This window comes from Pogoniulus pusillus, chromosome 7 (assembly GCF_015220805.1).
Source record: "Pogoniulus pusillus isolate bPogPus1 chromosome 7, bPogPus1.pri, whole genome shotgun sequence".
NCBI lineage: Eukaryota > Metazoa > Chordata > Aves > Piciformes > Lybiidae > Pogoniulus > Pogoniulus pusillus.
In genome coordinates, this window is record NC_087270.1 from 32,340,690 (window position 1) to 32,361,186 (window position 20,497).

The 20,497-nt window shown below is 40.8% G+C and overlaps 2 long non-coding RNA genes across 2 annotated transcripts; one reads left to right on the plus strand and one right to left on the minus strand.

Annotated features, from left to right (window-relative positions):
* Window positions 1-5,603: 5,603 nt before the first annotated feature.
* LOC135177147 (uncharacterized) lies at window positions 5,604-7,512 on the minus strand. The gene is made up of 2 exons (XR_010302950.1): window positions 7,477-7,512; window positions 5,604-6,216 (listed from the first exon to the last, which is right to left on the minus strand). It is a non-coding gene; the product is annotated as an uncharacterized LOC135177147 (long non-coding RNA).
* A 5,953-nt stretch (window positions 7,513-13,465) lies between these two features.
* LOC135177148 (uncharacterized) lies at window positions 13,466-19,160 on the plus strand. Its single transcript, XR_010302951.1, has 3 exons — window positions 13,466-13,604; window positions 15,720-15,949; window positions 17,873-19,160. It is a non-coding gene; the product is annotated as an uncharacterized LOC135177148 (long non-coding RNA).
* Window positions 19,161-20,497: the final 1,337 nt, after the last annotated feature.

Genomic DNA, 20,497 nt, shown 5'->3' on the forward strand with positions numbered 1-20,497 from the left:
TCCAGAGCCAGCTGGGTCTAGTCTGGGTGACACCCAAACCATCACAGTTATGATACAAGACATTCTCTGGAAATGATGAGTTTCAGAGGACCATAAGTAGTGTACAAGTAACTACTTCGCATTTTGGTTGGTTTCACAGACTCACAGGATGTCAGGGGTTGGAAGGGACCCAAAGAGATCATCGAGTCCAACCCCAAGTAAAGCATAAGGTTGTCTTCAAACCTGCATTTGAAAAACAAAGGCGGGGACACTGGCAGGCCTGGGCACAAGGTGTGAGCTAGGGGAACTGCTAGGCCAGAGATCAGAACTTCCTTGGAAGCCTTAAAGCAAGCACCCCTCCAGCCCATGTCCCCCTTGCATCCAAGATGGACCACAGCAGTGTGGACTGCCCATGCTGCCATCCCCAGCACAGCCTTCATGCTGAGCAATCCATTTCCAGGGCAGAGAAAGAAAAAGCATTAAGTCCAGCTCCCCCATGCTACAGGTAAGAGAGCAGAGTAGATCCTGCCTCAGTTCTTTTCGAGCTGGTTCCCATGCAGCAAATGGCCTGGCAGTCAGATCCTCTCCCCTTAGAATGAGATGTCATCTAGAGATACTAGGGATATAAATGGAGTGAGTCCTGATCCTCCATTTGGTGAGTGTATATTTTGGGTACCCTGAGTGGGAGGTTTCCCCTTTATAAGTGAGTGCATGCACATTTTATTTCATCTTTCTAGAAGGAATATTCCCTAAATCTTAAGTTTAAAGTTTAATTGGTTGTGTTGTAGTGTATTCCCAACTGACATTGGACCCTGTTATTTAATTGCATTGGAAGGAGTGCTGAGTCATTTTGGTTACATTTTTGGGTAGTGGTTGCTGCCTGTTTTGTAGATGTCTCTGTCACATCCTCACTGCATGCAGATGTGTGAAGGAGTAAATGTTGCATATGCCAAAACTCAAAGGCAAGCACTTTGGGTTTACTCACAACACCTAGCTCAACTCCTGGTTCCCATCAACTGCAGATGCAGTGTCTGAAAGTACATTTCTGAAGGAGGAAACTGTTTTCTGGAGGGCAAGGCACACAATGGTGAAGGGTGTGCAGCAAGCAGCTCAAGGGGTTTCACAGAAATTAATGGAAATGTACCTAATGCTTCTGTATGTACCCAGACTTGGCACCACCAGAGTGACCTGCAAAGCACCTTGTTAAACTCCTTGTGCTCTAAACCCAGATCTGTGAAGATCTACAGCTCTTGTCTATTGAATTTACACTGATTGTGATGCGGGGAGCTGACAACAGCAGTCAGTCTTGCAACCTGAACTCCACAGGGGAAGGGATTGTGTGCAAGAATCCAGCCACAGCCATTCACTTTGTCAAAGACAGCAGTGTATGTTACGTATCATTGCACTTAACATCTGCTTGTCCTCCTGGGAGTTTTCAAAATTATGTGTGCCTGTATCTTAAAGATCTACAAAACACTCTCTGTTAGCCAGAGACTGTCTATGGAGTTTAAAATACCTGTGGCTCAGATACGCATGTGTTTGGAGATAGTTTTCCCACCAGTATGGCAAAGACACTAAAATCATGTTAATATAAAGTATGCATTCCACAATAATAATAACAATTAAGGAAAAAACACATTATTTTTTAAGGCTTATATTTCTAGGACTGCTCTGAAAGAAAATCCAATTACTTTTTTCCTCTGTGCTTAGCTAAAAGACAGAATTAGTCTTTAAACTGTATCTCTGTACAAAGGAGAGGACTATAAAATAGCCTTTTAAACATAAAGTGACCTTCAAATAAATTGCAGGATCATGACCATGAAACAAAATCAGTTATCTAAAACTAGTCAGTAATGAAAAATTTCTCACTAAATCATGTGTGATTAAATTTGAGAATTAAATGGAGACTAAAATTCTCCATAGACCTCAGCAGTGCTATTGCAATTAGTGCAAAGGTTTCATCTTTGAAATTCACAACTGAAGTGAGATGAAAATTATTGGTGTCTTGGAGACTCTTATGAGGAAACACTACATATTCTGATTTTACATTTTTCCTTAGCCATCAACATATGGCTGCTGTTCAAGATTGATTCCTTGAGTAGAAACACATCTTATGTGAGGCCATCTAGGCAGCTGCTCAGATGTCTATCGGTGCTGTCCAGAATGCAGTCATTAACATAGTGAATAGCACTGTGAATGCAATTAACTTTATTAAACTGTCAGGGCAGGAGTTTATGATCTCTGTGCTCATGTCTTATGAATTATGATATTATTATATTTAGCTTAGTGAGCTATTAGGTTATACCTCATCACAAGCATCATCAGCTGGAGCAACGATTTTGCATTATACCTTACTATATATTCTTATTCCCTCTAATTTTCTGTTCTAACTGCTTTATCCCACATCCTTTCTCATCTTTTTTATGATGATCATCATAAAATACAACTCCATTCATAAGCTTAAATGCATCTCAGAGTAGAATAACACCAAGAAATACACATAAAGGATACTGTGGCATTGTTCTGGTGACAAAAAATTCTGAAGTGTGAATGTGAATAATCTTTCTATGAATAATCAAGTTTTACAAAAAAAAGAATAAAAGAAAAAATAAAACTTAATGTAACTGATGTCCTTTCAGCATACAATTACACCACTTTAATTGCCTTCAAGGAAATCTTTACTAACTGGATGATCTTGGAGGTTTCTTCCAACCTGGATGATTCTATGATTCTATCATTTTATCCAGCGGTGCTCTCCCTTTTACCGGTGCTCTCCCTTTTACCAGTGCTCTGTGTACACAGGGGCACCTTTCCAAGGGGGAAAACAATTCAGTGAGTGCTGAGATTATAATTTAAAAACCCTTAAAATCAATAAAAGATAAGAATGAGTTGTTGTGGCTGAGGGTTTGTGCTAGTTTGAAGCAGGCTAAAATGTTTTGGTGAGAAGCACCGGATTACAGGCTGTAAAAGGAAAACAGTGGTGATGTCTGCTTCCCTCATAGGCCTGCTGAGGTGTATAAAAACATCAGTCAAAACATAGATAACAAGCTCGGCATCACACTTGCTTGGGCTGCTGGCTGAGCTGCATCTCTCTAACCTCACCCTCCGTTTTGGGCTAACCCACTTTGCTTCCTAACCTCTCGGCCGAACCTCTATTCTTCCTTGGGACTGGGGTAAGGTTGAGAGGGGCAGGGGGAAGGTGCAGGGGTGGTTGAGAGCCCCTCCTGGGGACTCAGGTTTCTGGGAGGGGAGTTGTGTTTCTGTATTACCTTTTTACCTTGCATATTTCTGTCTATAACTGTATATACTGTAAATATCTGCTTGTATATTGTGCCAGCTGTAAATATAAGCTTCATTCATATTTCCAGAGCTGGCTGAGTCTAGTCTGGGTGATTTCTAAAGGGGGTGGGGTGAGAGGTGGGGAACACCCAAACCACCACAGAGTTATGGCTTTTCTTGTTATGAAAAGAAAACCTCCACCCCTGCTGCTGCCTGCCCGGCTGTTTCTCATGGATGAGTAGCCACCCTCTTTGCAGTTGACAAACGAGAAATGTGACCGCTTACACTGAAGCAAGTCCTGTTTATACCATGTCAGACCAAGTCTCATGGAGAGTGTAAACTGTTTGACTAAAGAATGCTTTATGTCGAACTCCTTCTGTCATTTCAGAATGTTCTGTATAAACATTGAAGATTATTTAACTGGGCATAAGTTGAAAACATGAGAGCTTGTTGTTTTTTTTGCTTTGCAACTGGAAAGTTTTGCATTTGTTATAAAAATTCAGAGATTCGGAGATTCTTAAACTGGTTTGGGCTGGAAGCAACTGGAAAATGTCACATTTGTTATAAAAATTAATAGACTCATAGGTTTGTTGAGGTGCTGGAAAGTGTCCAGAGAAGGGTGACAAAGCTGGTGAGAGGCCTGGAACACAAACCCTATGAGGAGAGGCTGAGGGAGCTGGGGTTGTTTAGCTTACAGAAGAGGAGGCTCAGGGGAGACTTCATTGCTGTCTACAACTACCTGAAGGGAGGTTGTAGCCAGGTAGGGATTGGCCTCTTCTCCCAGGCAACCAGCAATAGAACAAGGGGACACAGTCTCAAGCTGTGACAGGAGAAGTATAGGCTGGATGTTAGGAGGAAGTTCTTCCCAGAGAGAGTGATTTGCCATTGGAATGGGCTGCCCAGGGAGGTGGTGGAGTCACCATCCCTGGAGGTGTTCAGGAAAAGCCTAGCTGAGGCACTTAGTGCCACGGTGTAGTTGACTGGCTAGGACTGGGTGCTAGGTTGGACTGGATGATCTTGGAGGTCTCTTCCAAACTGGTTGATTCTATGATTCATAGAATGGTTTAGAAGGGACCTTGAAGATTATCTATTTCCAATCCCCTGACAAGGGCAGGGGCACTATCCACCAAACCAGATTGCTTCAGACCTCTTATTGAAATTATTTTAATAAGTTCCCTTGTTAATTATATATTAATTAACATTACAATAGTAATAGGACATCTTATTAAAATTGTATCTATTTTAATCTAAACCACTCATCCACTACACAACAATTAGGAATTTATTTCACAAGTCACAAACATGCACTGCATCGTCAGATTCTTTATGCAATATCTGGACATTTAAAGCTCTCAGAATGGAAAGTTGATTTTTGGGTATTTTTTCACTGATGAAAGTAACCAAACACAATGATCAGACCATCAGACTTGCAATTACTTATCTTGATGGTTTTGCTTTTTCTTTTAATGATTTTGAGAGACAGAAGTGTAACACAACTCAGCTCAGGTCAAAAGATTGCTGTGGAAACACAAGTCTAAGATTTTAATAAATATTTGTATAGGGCACAAACTGAAAAGTTTGGGGGGTGCAGATAGGGGAGGATAGAGATGCAACAGAAAGCTGAAAGTAGATGCCAAAAGTGAGGAACAATAAAGGAAGAGCAGCAGGAGTTGCAGCATGGTGGAACTGGTAGCATTTCTGAATAGACTCATGTGGAGGTCCCATGCTAGAGCAGGGGTAGCAAGAAAGAAATCAGGGAACAAGAAGGTAAGAAACAAGATCGGTAGAAAGAATCTTCTATGCACTGACCCCTATCTCCTGAACCTTCTTTTGCCTTTACACCAATGGGCCTGAGTGTAAAAAGTAGTTGAGGGATCAGGGGCACAGGTAATCTTTACTTCTACACTGACCTCAGTGCCAGGCAAGATCATGGAACAGGTCACCTTGAATGCCATCACAAAGCACCTACAGGATGTCCAAGGGATCAGGCCCAGTCAGCATGGGCCTGACCCACTTGATCTCCTTTCATGATGAGGTTGACCAACCTTGTGAATGTGAGGAAGACTGTGGTAGTAGTCTACCCAGACTTCAGCAAAGCCTTTAACAGTGTCTGCCACAAAAAGCTCCTGTCAAAGCTGGCAGCTTGTGGCTTGGACAGATTCACTCTGATATGGCTCTGATATGGCTGTGATATGGCTGGAGAGCTGGGCCCAGAGAGTGCTGGTGAATGGTGCCACATCCAGTTGGCAGCTGTCACTAGTGGTATGCCCCAAAGATCAGTGCTGGGCCCAGTCCTGTTCAATATCTCTATTGATGTTGCAAAGGGGAAAGAAATTAATGCAAAATTATATTTTTCCAAAATTAATATTGTTTATTGATTTTGACATTCAGAACTCTCACCACCCCCAACCACTAATTTTAATAATATTTAAGTTCTTACATGGTCATGGAAACATTCTATGGATAATATCTAGATCTAGTAACAAGCAGTAAAATACATAAACATTAATTGAACTGGAAGAGAAGATTCCTGCAGTCAAATGCCACTTGTGGTCAATATGCTGCTTGTCTACTGGATGGAGACAAGGAGCTCTTTCTGCTTATGGCAGAAGGCAATGGAGAATTACAAAGAGGCATTTAAGCATTTACTCACAAATTATTATTACCCAACTCACAGGGGCTAGCCACAGTCTAAAACAGTGTCCAAACACTTTCAGGGAACTATCTTGTCAGCTATTGAGACTTGATTCTTCCCAGGCTTCTGGGAAAAGAGGCAGACAATCTCTGTCCTTGTCTTCTGGCTCCTCTGGACGATCTGTATAGGACTTCCAGTTTTAGCAGGAGACTTTCAGATGTCTTGCAATGTGCAGTCTCAGCACAGTACCACGCTGACCACACAAGCTGATCACGTGCAGGCATCCAGGGTCTGCTCCTGGTAACTAGCAGCAGTGGAGTTTACTGTCAAACAATAAGGCAGCAGGTAATTGCATCAGGCAACAGCAGAGCACAGCAGAAAAGCATGATGTTTACCTGCATATCTCCTTTTATCAATGTGCACTGAGATTAATGGCCCTTTGGACACAAGAATAGCCAAGCAGAATGGCAGTTAGCCAAACCTTACAATATTAGACAAAGTCACAGGCTCACTCTTGCCCAAGTGTGGGAGAAGCACAGGCCTTGCACGAGGCAGGCAGAAGCTAAGTGTGTGTACCTTGTTTACCACAGGACCCTGGGCAGGACAGAGTCCTTATACTCAGTAGCTCCAGGTTCTTTTATGTTCTTTTCCCATGCTTGCCTCTCTCATGGGAGCTGAGAAACATGCCTAGGCAAGGCAGGACTTGTATAAGCCTATTTTAGGCCTATCAGGCCTACCACAACAATTGATGATGTGGACCAGAAAAGGACAAGGAAACTGGTGAGGGGCCTGGAGCACAAGGCCTATGAGAAGAGGCTGAGGGAGCTGGGGTTGTTTAGCCTGGAGAAGAGGAGGCTCAGGGGTGACCTTATTGCTGTCTACAACTACTTAAAGAGAGGCTGTAGCAAGGTGGGGGTTGGTCTCTTCTGCACAGCAATCAGCAAGAGAACAAGGGGACACAAGCTCAAGTTGAGCCAGGGGAGATATAGGCTGGGCGTTAGGAGGAAGCACTTCACAGAGAGGGTGATTTATCATTGTAATGGGCTGCCCAGGGAGGTGGTGGAGTTGCCATCCCTGGAGATGTTAAAAGCCTGGATGAGGCACTTAGTGCCATGGTCTAGTTGATTGGATAGGGCTGGTGCTGGGTTGGCCTGAATGATCTTGGAGGTCTCTTCCAAGCGAAGCAACTAACCTGGCATTTACTAATCATACTTAGCATGCAAAATCTCCTGTCCTGAAAGTCATTATTTGCCTTTCTTTCCTCAATTTGGTAGAGCACATCTGCACAAACACAAAGCTGCTTTGTGAGAGATGCTGCTCACAGCTTCAGTGCGAACATGTGCACAAATTGGGAGAAAGTGGCTGGGGAAGATTTTTGTATCTTTCAGAATAGAGATGTTTTTAAAAATCACTTTCCAAATTGATCTGATTCTATGATTCTAAATGAGGAGGCACAGCCAGCACCTATGAGTGATGTTGGAGTAGCAATCATGTTCCTGTCCTACCAAACCGGGGGGCCACTCAGGCCCCCCGGCCTTTGAATCCCCTCCACCAGTCACCCAGTGCGCACCACAGGCACTCACCAGTCACGACGGGAGAAGGATCCCTCTGCCCAGTTGGGCAAGCTTGAGGCTTCTGCCTTTCCTGAGTCCCATTAAATAGGGGAGGGGGAGCAGGGAGGGCAAAGTGGTGACACCTGGGGTGGGAGGAGACTCCAGCAGGAACCAGATTAAAAAGGGAAGTGGGCAGGGAGGGCAAAGTGATCACACCTGTGATGGAGGAGACTCCAACAGAACCCAGGGGTGCTCTGGGTTTGTGGGATAAAAGGGGGAAATGGTGTGTGAGGTGACTGGAGTCAGTAGACCATGAATGTGAAGATTTTCCCATCAGGTTTTGTTTCCAAGCTGAGCATCTCTATGAAGCAGGTGCTGGGTGCCATCCTGAGCAAGGTTCTTCTCTGCGGCAGGTGGGTACTCTCCCAGTGGTTCTAGAGAACAGCTCTCCAGAACTAACACTGGATAGATACTGGTAATGAGTCTTTTGGCTTAGGATCTTTTCTTTGCTCTCTAACCTCTTCTTTGTTGAACACTGAAACAGTTTAAAAGCACTTAATGATTAATCCTTCTTATCTGCAACCTCTAATTTCTTTGTCAGTCACTGAAGTTCTCCTGAAGCATGTAATGAGATGGGCAGTAAAATACTCATGCTTACGACTACAGTCTTGAGCGAAGAGCTTACCTAAAGCCAAAGTGAAGGAACTTGAATGCACTTCTGTGTGCATAGTAACTGTATTGATAGGGCTGGGTGCTAGGTTGGACTGGGTGATCTTGGAGGTCTCTTCCAACCTGCTTGATTCTATGATTCTATCCTGCATCAATATCCAAGGTCTAATCGAACTTTTATGTTAATTGACCAAAACTTAGGCTAAATTCCCCAAGTCAACTCTATTTTGCCTCTGACAATATTTCTAGTTGTATATATATATAGATATATTTTGCACTAGAACTTAAAAAAATGGCATAGAAAAACATTGTTTCACTGGCAATTAATTTGATGTGGAGCTGGGAAACTCAAAGTGTTTACCATCCTGCAGTTTCTTTCCATTTCCCTATGCCCAAATCTGACTCCCTGAGAGTAAACAGTGGCAGAATATCAAGATATGAAGCAGGGTGCTATGAAACATTTAGAGATGTATTCTGCCCTAACTTCAGATTACATACAATTACAGAGTGGTAGGGGATCACCTAGTCCAACACACCTACAAAAGCAGCTTAGCCTAAAGCAGTTGCACAGGAATATGTCCGCATGGGTTTTGAAAGTCTCTGGACCTTCAAAGTCTGCACAGGTTTTTTATGTACACAACATATTTGTGAACATCTGACAAATGAAATCAGAAAATGCAAAATCCTGTGAAAGAAGTTGGCAAATATTTCCTAGCTGGAGTGTTTCTAAATGTCTCAAAGTATCTCTGAAAAGGATAGTAAATAGGAAATATAGACAAATATTATGGTAACTGCTTAGCAACCTGTGATGTTTTGGGTGTTACTCACCCCCCCAACACTTTAGAAATCACCCAGACTAGACTCAGCCAACTCTGGAAATTTGAATGAAGCTTATATTTACAGCTCAGCACAATATACAAGCAGATAATTACAGTATATACAGAAATATACAAGGTAAAAGGTAACACAGAAACACAACAGCTCTCCCAGAAACCTGAGTCCCCAGGGAGTCAGATTATGATGTTCCTAGTTCTGTTATAAATGTTACCTTAAAGCCTGTCATGACTCTGATTGCCAAGCAGATGTGGAGATTCTTATTAAAAGTTTCTTTTTCTTTATAAATAGTGCTTGTAAAGCAATATTTCTTTGATTCTCTTATTTCCTAGCCAAATTATGGAACTTACATTGATGACATTTTTCCATTAGTGAGTTTGACTAATTGTCAACATAAAACATTATAATAAGAGAGAGGAAGAGATAAGAAATGCTTTATAACTTAGCCAGACAAGTGGAAGATTAGGAGATGCAGTTTGTAATTTTCTATTCTGTTTGCAACGTACTCAGTGTTATATTCAACTGCTCTCTCAAGATTAGATACTGTGCTAGTTTGAAGCTAGCTAGAATGTTTTGGTGAGAAGAACTAGATTACAGACTGTGAAAGGAAAACAAGGGTGATGTCTCCTTCACTCGTAGGCTTGCTGAGAGGTATAAGAACAAGAATCCAAACATAGATAAGGGAGTCATTCTTTTTCTGCCTGGGAGCTCTGGGCTGCATTTCTCTCTCTAGCCTCTCTGCCATATCTCTGATTAATCCACTTTGCTTCCTAATCCCCCTGGCTGAACCTCCATTCTTCCTTGGGACTGGGGTAAGGTTGAGAGGGGTGGGAGAAGGTGGAAGGGTGTTTGTGAGTCCTTCCTAGAGACTCAGGTATGTGGGAGGGCTCTTGTGTTTCTTCATTACCTTTACCTTGTATATTTCTGTCTATAACTGTATATACTGTAAATATCTGCTTGTATATTGTGGTAAGCTGTAAATATAAGCTTCATGCAATTTCCAGAGGTGGCTGAGTCTAGTCTGGGTGATTTCCAAAGTGTGTGGGGGGGTGGGGAACACCCAAACCATCACAGGTACCAAGGTTATAAGTATCTTAGAATAGACAGTTAATACTATTTATGAAAAATTTAATCCAGTAATTCATGTTGGTACATAGAAAAGCTATATATCCCTTGTAGGATGATTTGTTAGCATACTTTATCATGGCAAAATTTATTTATGAGGATAGCTACTCAGATATTTTTTCCCCTCTGTGTGGTATATCTCGTATTTCAACATTTTGTATTGTCTCAAAATAAACCCAATTGAAATATCAACCTTTCCACTGACTGAGCGGTTCTATTTCTGGAAGTGCTGCAGTTTTTCACAAAAGTGGGGTATTTCACTCAGATTTTTGACACTTTTGTATTTTGAATAGCTGTTATTTTTGTGCTGAAAAATATAGCACAAACGTTTCAGTCAATGTCTATTTTTGGCAGCATTTTCTCATATTCTAGTGGCAAGGAGAGAGGAGAGAAGGATAACAGCATTTGAATTCATTTTGAGAAGGGTGCACATGCATAATTATGAGCAAAATGTAGTAATAGGGAAACTTTCCTTTCCAGCTAGCTGTTGTGATGCTACAAAAATTATTAACCCCCTGTGGCCACTTGGTTTAGATTATTTTATTTTTCACATTTGGTGCATTGTTGCAGGCCACGTTGCCTGCTAACACTGCTTGCCTGCGGGACAGCAGTAAACAAGCCCATAAACCAATATGGTTTGGGCCTGCTGCCTGAGTCTTCTGAACAATCCAATATATGAATTATGCCAAAGCCCTTTATTGATCATTAACAGCCCGAATTTATACACTCAGCTAGTAGAGCACACACCTACACATTAGCATAATTAATCAGGGATGACCCACCACATCTGCTTAAGTATACACCTTGTTATCCTCATTAGCAAGGTCCATTATCTCCCCCTTCTGAGATAAGGTGGCCAGCTGCATGTGAGAACCAAGGTCTGTTATTACAAGGATCTGCCTGTTGTCTCTTCTCTTTGCTCCCTTCCCACAGCAGTCCTGCACCTGCACCCCACAACTCTTCTGCATTCCCACAGTGTACTTCCTCTTATCCATCTTTTCAAGCCATCTCAGTAAGAGGTACTGGGATATGCCATAGATTTTGTCGCTGATGGATAAGTGATAATCTACAACAGTCACACAAGTTGTGCAGATTTAGAAGGACTAAAACCTGTGATACTGTATAGGCCTACAGCTTTATACTACATGTCTACAGTACACTACTATGTCCACAGATTTACACTACAGCAGTGTGCCCAGGGGGCCAAGAGAACCAATGGCATTCTGGTCTGTATCAGGAAAGTGTGGCCAGCAGGACATGGGAGGTGAGAAGCCTGGAACACAGCCCTATGAGGAGAGGCTGAGGGAACTGGGGTTGTTTAGCCTGGAGAAGAGGCTCAGGGGTGATCTCATTACTGCCTAGTTGAAGGGAGGCTGTATCCAGGTGGGGGTTGGTCTCTTCTCCCAGGCAACCAGCAACAGAACAAGGGGACACAGTCTCAAGTTCATCTGGGGGAGGTCTAGGTTGGATGTTAGAAGGAAGTTCTTGCCAGAGAGAGTGATTGGCATTTGAATGGGCTGCTCAGGGAGGTGGTAGAGTCACCATCGCTGGAGGTGTTCAAGAAAAAACTGGCTGAGGCACTTAGTGCCATGGTCTAGGTGATTGGCTGGGGCTCGGTGATAGGTTGGACTGGATGACCCTGGGGGTCTTTTCCAACCTGGTTGGTTCTATACATATGCTGAGTAAACAATGACAACTAAAGGTCCTCAGTGAGTAAGGCTAAAGTAAGGTAAATGCGAGTAGAATACTGCATACAAAGATTCAGAGTACTACACATCAATTTCTCTAGAAACTCTCTTATTCAAAGGCAAGAAATCTGTAAATTTACAAACCAGTTATTTATTTTATAATGTTCTGGACACAGTGATTAAATTTGATCGAAATCTGAAAGCCTTTTTAGATATTTCAGTAATCTAACCAGAAAGCTAAAAACTGATTCGATTTCTATGCTGCCTTATGGTTGATTTTGGTCTGTATAAATTCAATGCTATAGTCACTTGAATTTTGGAGATTAATTACCATGACTTTTGGGTGAATTATTCCTTACATATCTATTGCTATTTAAATTTAGACATCTTTAATAGGTACCAATAAGCTCCTACTGAAGTCAAAGTAAATAAGCAACTTCCTGAATGAGGTGCTTCAGTCTGTCCCTGATGATCTGCTCCTTTCAGGGTTTCATTTTTCATGCACAGAAGAGATGACCTGATTAACCTTCATTGTCAGGACCTGGATAGTATCAATCTCCTTGTTTTATACCATGAGGCTGAGGAATGACAAATCATGAACAATTTAGACCAAACAACTTGCAATAGGAATGAAATGGGGTGCATGATGACACACCAAACTCTCAGAAGGTATAAGTTCCTCTGATTGCTGGAGATAGACAGACTTGACATCTGATTTTAGGATATAAAAGTAAATGGAAGCAGCAGTGGCATAATCCTTTCTGCACCCTTCCATCTTTGATTGATGTATTTTACTCATTTCATATTATAACAGTTTCTAGTTTATGGCACATAAATAACACCATATAGGAAGGGTTTTTTCTTTTTTTAATAAAACAAATATTATTTTTGACTTATGAAAGAACCGAGAATGTCTTCATTTATTATGGAACTAGATGAAAGAGATTTGAAATATTGATCTAGCCCAACAATATGCAACATTGATCTTGGCAATCTTGGCAAAACAATGCAAGAAATAATCAATAATATTTGCAAGATACATAGAAGATAATAAAGCATCTGATCTCCTCAAGTAAAATCATACTATATCAAGGTGTGTGTATATTTACTATGTGTTCAGGTGTGTACAACCTCATTTTATGATAAATTATTAGAATAATTGCAAATCATATGAATGTTCTGAGCAGATCTATGGAGGAATAATTACTGAGCAGTCAAATTTTTGAAAGAAGTGACCTCTAATGTTCTCTATTTTGCAAAACTTCCATATGTCATCATCATGATTAAATTCATCTAACCAAACTAGACTAAGTCAGCAAAGAAAAGAATTTGAGTCCCTTTGCCAAGGCTCTTTGAACCATGGTGAGATCATTAAAATCCACTAAATAAATACTAATGGAAACTTCCAAAGAGATTCCATTAATAAACAAGGCAGAAGATCAGACTGGACAAAGAAGTGCACTTTAGGAATAAAGATTGTTTATGTAGGCACAGTCATTTCCTATCTGCATTACATGGTCATAAAGCTATTCTTTGTTAAGGAGGACATAGCACCCTCTAGAAGGTAACCTTGTGCCATTCCTTAAAAATAATCAAGACAACCATCCAACCCTCCAGTTAGCTGTAAATATCCTAGTCCAGATGCCTATATTCCATCTGCCTAACCAGAGGGCCCTTTCTATTCATTCCACAACCAGGTGGGATCTGTAGCCTCACTCAGAATAAGAAGGCCTACAAGGAAATTGCAATAATATCATCAAGTAAGGAGCGTGATAGAATCAACCAGGTTGGAAGAGACCTCCAAGATCATCCAGTCCAACCTATCACCCAGACACTGAAAAGGTGAGCACAGGGTGTTGTTCACCTTCTCTATCCTGATTCTTTCAGGTCTTTCTTTAAATTGCCTATTCCAGTGATTCTTCTTAAGTATTCTAATATATTTTCTTATTAAAGCAGTCAGCAATGTGCACTCACATCCCAGAAAGCCAATCACATCCTGGAGTGCATCAAAAAGCCAGCAGGGAAATCTTTCCCTCTAATCCACTCTCGCAAGACCCCACCTGCACCTAGCCTCAGCAATCGCAGTACAAGAAAAAGATGAACCTGTTGAAGCATGAATGTGATCAGAGGGCTGAAGTACATGTCTTAGGAAGACAGACTGGGAGAGTTGGCATTGTTCAGAGTGGCAAAGAGAAGGGTCTGGGGAGACCTTCCAGAGATTTCCAGTAACTAAGGAGGTCCTACAAGAAAGATAGAGAAGGACTTTTTATCAAGGAAGGTAGTGATAGGACAAGGGGTAATGACTTTAAACTGAAAGAGGGTAGGTTCAGATTAGATGCAAGGAAAAATGTCTTCACTGTGAGGGTGGTGAGGCTCTGGGGTAGATTGCTCAGCAAGGCTGTGGATACCCCATTCTTGGAAGTATTAAAGACTAGGTTGGAATGGGCTTTGATTTTCCAGGAGGATCATCTCCATGATCTTGCTGGGCACAGGGGTGAGACTGACTGGCTTGCAATTCTTAGGGTCTTTTTTTTTCCTAAAACAGGGGTTGTTTTTACCCTTTCCCAATCAGTGGGAACTTCACCAGACTGCCAAATAGGATGGATAATGGCTTAGCTATTTCATCCACCAGTTCAGGATCCCTGTGGACAGTCATTTAAATGGGAAAAATTGGATGGGCAAAATGATTCTTTACTTGTATGTGTGCAAAAAAAATGTAGTTAAAAACAAGATACATGCTTGCCTTGAATATCTCAAGTTTCCAACTCTGTCCTAGAGAGTGGTTGTTTGGACTCAAACATCGGTAAAGGATCTTACCTAGATTTTTATATTAAATTTATACTCCTTTTAAAGGTCTTCTACATATACTCACAGTTCATTGGCTTGGTGATGAGTGTGGCTGTCAGAGGAGAAAAATATTAACATGTTAGTTTTCTGACTTTAATTTCCCAGACCCGTGTGGTTAAGTCCCTTGAGTGAAATAAACATTTTGATGGAGGAAACAGATAAAATTGTCGACCTTTTTCCTCTGTTAATTCTATCTTGAACTCCAGCAGCTTCATATTTCTCAAGTGAAAGTTTACACCAGATGATTTACAATTTATCTAAGCATGCTGAGTGATACCGATGATTTATTTGTAATATACAGATTGTGTATTGTCATTCCCTGATTCTAACAGATTGAGCCATCAGAGCAGCACTGATGTATGCCTGCCATAAACCAGACAGTTTTATTACATCAGAGATTCAGCTCTGCAGCTGTGTTTAGAGGCAATTCTGTTCAAAATGTGCCTATAACTCTCAAAGCCAACACCAGCATATTTGTTTACTTTCTTGCTCAGTTTGCCAGCCAAAAGCTATTTAGGCCAAATTGCACCTATACTTGGCCCTGGGATCTGCCAAGTAATGAGTTTGGAGCTTTCTACTTGAGACACATGTAAAACAGTAAATAAGCTTTAAAAATTTAGTTCATTAAATGATCATTTCAAACATATTTTTGAGTCAAGAACTTGTGATGTGATGAATTTATGTTATCCATTCTGGCTTAACCATTTTACCCAGAGACATCAGAACTGGCTGCAAATCTCTGCATGAGAATATGTGGTCTTTAAGGTGTGATTTTTATGCTCCCCACAATGCTGGCAGTACAACCAAAAGCTCAAAATGTGCTGATGTTTTGCAATTATTGAAAACTGTCAAGCAGGATCACCTGGTTAGCTATTCACTCTAAGATCAAATATGAGGAAAATGGGAAAATCATTTAGTCTGTAGACAATAAAATATTGGTAGCTGGCAGGGTTTTATAGAAGCTATGGTGTCAGATAGACTCATTTTCAGATTATTTTACTAGTTTTCTGAAGAGAGGAGCATCTATGTTGCGTTTGTGATAGGATCAGGATTACAACTTTGAAGCAAATCAGCATTCAGCCTCATTCTGTGGTTTTCGTTTTCCAACAGTGCATAAAATGGATTCCTTCTGGACTGATAAAACTAGAAGATGCCTAGGACTGGTTCTACTGTGCAGATACCTCACCCACAAAAACCTCCTATGTCCATGTTTCAGTGAGCATTAAAAGTAGCCTTAAGGAAAGCCAGTGAAATGCATGCAGTGTAGATGCCAGATCCCCAGAGTTATAACCTCTACAGATTCTTTTTGCACCATGCTGCTTGTGAAGAAGTAGTAAAAGGTAACAAAAAAAGATTTCCAAAAGAGCAATTCTTCTCGGTATTGGGTCTTTGGTGGGATGATTCATCTACAGCTGCATAAATAAGAATCAGTGCACCACGTGAATTAAATCCTCAGTGAATACATTTAAATAAATTAATAAATCCTCAAAATAAGTTACTAATTAAAAATAAAAATTGCAAAATAAAAATATTTCCTTAGGGATCTTCGAGAGATTTTTTCTGACTGGAGGTGTGTTCCTTATGTTTCCCAAATAATCATAGAATCAACCAGATTGGAAGAGACCTCCAAGATCACCCAGTCCAACCTAGCACCCAGCCCTAGCCAGTCAAATAGACCATGGCACTAAGTGCCTCAGCCAGTCTTTTCTTGAACACCTCCAGAGACGGTGACTCCACCACCTCCCTGGGCAGCCCATTCCAATGGCAAATCACTCTCTCTGGGAAGAACTTCCTCCTAACATCCAGCCTATACTTCCCCCGGCACAACTTGAGATTGTGTCCCCTTGTTCTGTTGCTGGTTGCCTGGGAGAAGAGACCATAGAACACAAATCTAAAGAAGGCTTCAAAAGACTAAAATGTTGAGAAAAAAATCCCAACCAGAGAGAGTTGTCTGGATTATTTGGTACACTGTGTCTAGTCAATCAAAATGCATTTTCATGTGTGCAGATTGAAGGCCATGTATGTCAGGAAAGCATGCAGCTTTATCTATTGGATGCAGCACTGTATCCTAGAAAGCAGCGACTCTGGAGTGTTGAAGGTGACTGCTTGAGCTTCCATAGGTGGTTGCAGGTATTAGTAGGAACAGTGAGATGATATTACTCACAGATACAGATGAAACACTAGTATTGTAGCCAGGTGGGGGGTGGCCTCTTCTCCCAGGTAACCAGCAATAGAACAAGGAGACACAGTCTCAAGTTGTGCCAGAGTAGGTATAGGCTGGATATTAGGAAGAATTTCTTCACAGAGAGAGTGATTTCCCATTGGAATGGGCTGCCCAGGGAGGTGGTGGAGGCACCGTCCCTGGGGGTCTTCAAGAAAAGCCTGGATGAGGCACTTAGTGCCATGGTCTAGTTGATTGGTTAGGGCTGGGTGCTAGGTTGGACTGGATGATCTTGGAGGTCTCTTCCAACCTGGTTGATTCTATGATTCTATTTACCACTATGCAAATAAAGAGCAAAATATTAGGTGCAATACTAATGTATAATATTGATTTGTTTTCTGTTTTCTCCATTGCCCTTATTGTCATACTGATGATAGCAGATACAAGTGACTAATGATTTCTGAGATAGGCCACTTCTGAAAGACTTGATGCAGATGAAAGTTAGTCAGAAAAAGGAAAGTGTTATTGATTTTGTTACTCTTTGTCACTTTCATTCAGAAGTACTTTCCTGTTGTATATTCCAAATAATTTCCACCAAACGTAGAAGAAAGAACAGTAGCTATAGTTTCATTCTTTCTTTCAGAGTTTGTAAGCAATCACAACTATTGCAAGATGTGCAGAATTTCACACACACACACACCCCCACTGTCGTTATGGGAACAGCCTGGGGACTTCAGAATGCCAAACCTCTTGCAGTCACCTTCTCATTTATCTTGCAGTTCATGATCAATTTCTTCAGCAGCTGATATGATGATGATCTTTATTTTCTAATATTAAGAGTTGTAACTAGATTAACAGCAGGCTATAAATCAAACATGGCTTGAGGCAGAGCAGATGAAATCACACAATGAAATCAAAGACATTACCTTTTAAGCTAGTGGCAAGTTTCACAAATGTGCATATGCTCTTTCAGGCATTAGCAAAGAGTTCTTCACCTGTTTTTTTAAAGCAACTTTCACCAGCACTCACCAGTGATGACTCTAAATATTTCAGATGCTATTTTCCCATAGCCCTAGACATAACCCAGTTTTTCTCATTTCAGATTCCAGGAAAGTACTGTCTACTAATTAGTAATAGCAGGACTCCCCTAAATGGATGGCAAATGGAAAAACATCTGTCATTGAAATGTTCACCTATCCCACGTGGTGAAGGTTGTTGCACTCCAAGTTTTGAGGACATGAGAAATGTTTCTCATAAAACCATAGATGTGAGATTTCTCCTTTATTCACACATGAAATGAACCAAATTTGGAGAGTAGGATAATGTGTGAAGTATGTAAAATATCACTGTGTACATTTTTCTGAGGCAGTTAAAAGTATTTTGTTAATCTTGAATGTCATGGAAAGTTTTCTGTCACATAGTCTTTGCCTCTCTCACTCTGATTTTAATCTTCACTTTCCAGAGTATCTTGGTAACTTTTCAGCATCTATAGCTGATAGCAACAGACTGAATCCACAGTTTTGTTTGAAAGTTTTTCTTTTCTCATCATTAAAAATGGAGTAGAGAACTCTGAGGTGTCTGTGACTCTCCTACATGAAATGTTCCAGAAGGCATTCTGAGGTAACAAGGGTACCAAGGATGCCACTATCTTGTTTTGAGATCAAAATTTTGAGTGTCTGGCTCTTCAGGATGCCTCAGTTAACACCTAAGGTTCCCTCCAGAGCCCAGTTCTATTGCTGTCACAGACATGAAAGGTAGCTGACCCCTTTAGCCTGGGAGTTTCCCAGTAGTGTTGAACCAACATCATGTAATTAGCTCCACTTCATGTACTTGGAGCAACAGCACAGCCTGGACTTCCAAGAAAGGCTGAATATTTGAAATCCCAGAGAAACAAAAATCTTTGGGTGGCTGGTTGGTATTCAGATGTAATGGCCCAGTGAAGTAGTGCTATACTCTACAGCAGGCTTGAAAGAACAAATGTAGCATTTGAAGCAAAAGCAGTCAATATAGCTCACTCTTTTTTTGTGCCTGGTGCATATGGCTTGAGTCTTGTATGAATATAAAGATACCTAAGCAAGAACTGACCAAGATATTGTGTTTATTTCAGTGAAAATGAGAGAACGTTTGTGAATGTGTGCGTGTGTGTGTAACACAATCAAACCCCTGGAGCTTTATTTGTCTCAGCTATGGCAAGAAGAGGCAGAAAAGTAAGTTTAAAGATCTATGATGACACTAAGTCAAACAAAAAACATGACAGAGATAACATAAAAATATTACTTGGCGTTATTTGACAAAAGTGCTTTTATTTGTAGAAAAAAAAAAGGTGCAAAAATCAGACATTAATTTCTGATACAGATCAATGTCTTTTGTAATTATTAATGTTATTTATTTGAAGCAATGTTATCTATTATTTTTAATAATAATAGATATTAATTGTTAATGTTATCTATTTGAATTAGCAACACTGCTTTTGACTTACTTATCCAGTTACACAGTTCCTTCTCAATATAATTCCTGCTCCCTTCCTGCCTTAACCTGGATTGATTTAGTTTATGTTATGCATCCAATGTATTTACTGTCACTTACTCAGATTGTCTACTCCAAGACACTGATCTTTGGAGCTGCTTTGCTCTATGGAAGACAGAAGCAAAGGGAAGAATATCTTGTGCAAAGCACACTGCTGCTTTTCTAAATTTTGTTTGCTTTTTAATTCCTTGTAATGCACAGAATGAAAAAAAAAAGTACTAAGATACAATAATTTATATACTGCTGTTAGGCATTGTAATGTCTGGGCTGATTAAATACATAAATGATGACTGAAGAAAAAACAGTGAGTTCACAAATTGCTCTGATTTAAACTTAGCATCTTGAGAATATAGTTCAGCTAAAATAATTATCTGAGACATGCAGGATATCTGCTACATTTCACCTGGTGAAAGCTTGATTTGATATATGAGGGTTAAGGGATGTCTTCTTCCATGCATCTGTATTGTGATTTATGAGTGAGGTCCTAGCAGAATCACAGAAATCACAGAATCACAGAAACATCCAGGTTGGAAAAGACACTCAGGATCACCAAGTTCAACCTATAACTCTACTCAACAAGATTCACCTTAAACCATATCCCAAAGCACCACATCCAAACGACCCTTCTAAACATCCAGCTGACTCTACCACCTCCCTGGGCAGCTCATTCCAGTGCCTGTCCACTCCCTCTGTGAAAAAAAACAGAACTAAGGAGTTAAGGCATTGTGATAAGATCTACTTTACTGGCACAGCAGATCTGCTCCTAAAAATATAACAATAACAACAATACTAATAAAACAAACAAAACCAACCAACAATGACAAGAAAAAGGGGAAAAAAAAGATTCTCCAGAAAACTGAGAGGCTCAAAGAGGTTCCAGAAGGAAAAAAATATAATCCTCCAATTATTTAATGAACCATTAACAATTAAGAGGGGTCATGGAACAAGATGCAGCTGAGCAACAGGAGTTTCAGCAGAATTTGAAGGAAGGAGCAGAAACCATCTCAGAGTTTATACAGAGTTTATGAAGGAGGTTCAGGGGTGACCTCATTGCTGTCTACAACTACCTGAAGGGAGGCTGTAGCCAGGTAGGGGTTGGTCTCTTCTCCCAGGCAACCAGCAACAGAACAAGGGGACACAGTCTCAAGTTGTGCAGGGGGAACTATAGGCTGGATGTTAGGAGGAAGTTCTTCCCAGAGAG